A 3,564-nucleotide genomic window follows, 5' to 3' on the forward strand; every position below is an offset into this window, starting at 1 on the left:
AAATTTCTCATCCGAAAGGATAAGAGAGAAGTGCAAGAGGGAAAGAGAGAGAGGGGAAAGGGAAAGTGAGGTACGCGCAGACCGGCCGCACGCGTAGAGGTAGGCGCCGAGGAGGGAGAGGAGGAGCAGGGGGAGCAGGAGGAGGGGGAGGGTGAGCGGCCACGTGGCCGGCGCACACCGTGATGCCCGCGCACAAAAGGCAGCGCTCTGCTGATGAAAATTCAATTCGGTATCAAAATTGCGTGCGGCTTACGGCGGCGGTAGTGCGGGGGAGAGGGGGAGGGCGGGGGGAGGGAGACGGGAGGGTGCGTGTTGTGAGAGGAGGCGGACGGGACTGGCCCTGCGTGGGAACGCTTCCCTGCCGGGCTCCCCCACCTGACGACCTGACGTGGGCGTTGATGGTGCTGTCGGACGCGTGCCTGAGAGATGGTGGTGGAGAGGGGGGGGGGGCGCTCCCCTCGGCGGCATGTCACAGAGGCGCCGGCGCCGCCGCAGAGCACCTGGGGGCACACCTGTTACTCGCCGAGACCCTCTAACAGGTGAGAGCGGAGGGGAGGCAGCTACACTGTCAAGTGAGAAGACCGTAAGAATTGACAGAAAAAAGCAAGAACAAAAAACTATATAAATTGTGTTTGATGGAAAATGAATCATTCTTTCTACACAATTCTTACATTAGAATAATTGGGTTCAAACCAGAAGGTGACATGGCAACAGTCAAGTTCATGTAAAGTTGAAGTGAAGTGGCGTCGTGTTTTCAATAGCATCAGGCCAATGGTTTTGACTTGGACACTTACGCAACAGCTGGTTAGACAGGTGAGCTGTATTTACGTTCAGTGCAGGTTTAACAAAATTTGAATATTGAATGTGACCCGAGTAATGTTTGTCTTATATGCTCGCACCTCTAATCCTGTTTGACATTAAAGATAGCTGAACTGTTTCGTTGCCAAAGGGTTCACGTAAACCTCGTCATGATTCACCAGCTGGACATTATGATCAGGCATCAGCAGCAGTTGGTTGAGCATGAAGTCAGTGCAATAGCAGTCTAAGTCGGACTGAAAGACCCATTATGAAAGGACGGACACCATTCAAACAGGCAGGTGGCAGTAGAGGGGTAGGTCGGGATCAAGCACAACAGATTTGGGAGGAATTCGGAAAAAAACAAGGTCGCACAAGTCGGGCGCTGACAACAACCAGACAGATGGCGTTGAGGTTCCCCAGGAGCCCAAAAGATGCGTGGAACAGTACCTTGAGATCTGCAAACTCGGCCATCGCCGCACCTTCGAGGTTAGGTCCAACGGATCTTGAGCACCGACCACACTAGAGCACTGACACACGAGTTTTCACTTATCGCGACGGTAGTTACTTCTATTTCGAACGATTTTTAAAGTATTATTAACGAAAAACACCGTTGGCGAAGGTGCAAAAGTACTCTTTTTTTCGCGAACAACGGTACCGAGCGCGGGACGCCATATTGCGCGGCAACTGAAACTAACTCGATCTCGATAACTTCAACTTCAGATCCCAGATCGCGAACGTGACACCACCGTTAGCTTAAACCGTTTCGCCCGATAAGGTGCCGAATTGGTGCATTTTCAAACACCCTCTTTGACCGCTTGAAACATTCACGAAAAGAATCTACTTTTGGGGCACTTTTTGATTGAAAGGCGATCACTCTATTCCATGTATGCGAATGTGTGTTGGCTGCGAAGTTGGCAGCTCGGAGGGAGTGTGTGTCGGGGCATTCCCTTTATCGTCTGCTCTGGGCAGTTCCACGGGCCTAGTAAACATGCAGAGATTTGCGTTTGGCCGAAGTCTGTGTCTCAATTATCCAACCGAAGCCCACATCTCAATAAAAGGAGAGACAGAGGAAGACAGCCAACTTGCGGTGTTCAGTGAAAAGGGGGGGGGGGTAAGCAGGACGTTCTCAACTTCGCGGAGAACACAAGAATCCAGTGACACGATAACAAAAAAACAAGGGGGGGCACATTTTCTCCTTGTGGTAGAGACAGTGTTGGGGACTGTCTAAAAATATTTTTTAAAAAATAAAGAAAAACTTGAGATTGATACACTTTTGTGTCTGCGTGAACATTTGCCAAGTTACCGGCGGCGGCACACTGATGTGATTTGATTCCACCCCCGACCCCCCCCCCCCCCTCCCACCTTGGCTCGCGCGCAGCCCGCCCGTGCCGTACACCATGCATCGACAGATGGTTCAAACGGTCCTCCCCTCCCCCTCCCCTCCCACCTTGATTGGTGCGGACCGGGGGTGCATGAGCACTTAACCCCCTCCTCCCCCAACCCGCAGCTCTCGATCGGCCGAGGCCGTTTCCGATCACGGCGGGGGCGGGGCGGGGCGGGGCGGGGTGTTCCTCCCCTGGCGCGCGCGTCGCCCACCCCGCCCCTATTTACCTACCTCGGGCGCGGCGTGCGGGAGAGGAACACCAACTTTATTTAGTCACCTGACTGAGCATTCGAGACGCCCCGGGGGGTAGAGCGAAATGGAATAGCCTTTCTGGAGGGCGCGGCACGTCAGGGGAGGAGGGGAGGGGAGAAGGGTGATCTCTCCTGATCGCTCTCTGGAGGTGGGCGCGGCGCGCGGGTCCAGTCTCGCCGGGGTGTGGAGGGTCGAGCGGCGACGGGACGGATGAGGGGGGAAGTGAGGGGTGGGGGAGGGAGGGGGGTGATGCTGCACAGCGCCGGACCATGCGCAGCATCAAACGGCCACGCCACGCCACGCCACACCCCGCCGGGGCGTCAACGTGCAGCACACTGAGCGCCGTCCTGATGTGCCTGATGGCATAGGTGATTGCTCTGGCCAGGCAGGCTCCATTTACGGATTGGAAATATAACCACCACCACCACCCAGCTATACCGAGTGTAAAGGCTAATGTACTCCCCAGTGTTGCGGGTTTACATACCCAAGGGGCTAGGGCGACTTACGGGCAGCTCGGGTAGGCAAACCCGCAACACTGTGTTGTTTTGTCTTTACAGACGGCAGTGTACAGTTGCTCGTGTTTCCCTGTTTTTTGTTGTTTGTTTTTCGGACCGTTTCTTTTTTTTGAAAAATTTCAAGGTGCGCGGTACACAAACTGACGTCTTTATTGCTGCCGCAAAACGGTTAATTCCTCTGCAAAAATGTATGAAATTGGACTTGTTCATCATTTTAAATTGTTTGGACACATGACGGCGTTCATCTTCTTTTCTCAGATCCTGCCTCGATTAAAATATATAATACATTTCCTAATCGTCTTTGCTGCAGCAGGTTGAGTGACTCGCGCCTGGCCTCAGTCAATGACAGCGGCTCTGGCGCTACGCTGGAGTGACGCGCGCAGCTTCCAGAGCTTCCAGAGCGTGGCTCCTGCCCGACCATTATCACAGAATCGAATTAAATCCTGCACCGTCATGACGCTGGCCCCTCTGTAACGGCACCTGTCTGTGTGTGTGTGTGTCGGTGTGTGTGTGTGTGTGTGTGTGTGTGTGTTAGTTTTGCCCGTGAGCGCGCGCTCAACGTCACCGTGCTATTTTGTCCATTTGCCGTTTAATTTACGACCTTTCGCTTTTCCA

The sequence above is a fragment of the Frankliniella occidentalis genome, unplaced genomic scaffold (genome assembly GCF_000697945.3).
Source record: "Frankliniella occidentalis isolate FOCC.00 unplaced genomic scaffold, Focc_3.1 Scaffold27, whole genome shotgun sequence".
In the NCBI taxonomy this organism is placed as follows: domain Eukaryota; kingdom Metazoa; phylum Arthropoda; class Insecta; order Thysanoptera; family Thripidae; genus Frankliniella; species Frankliniella occidentalis.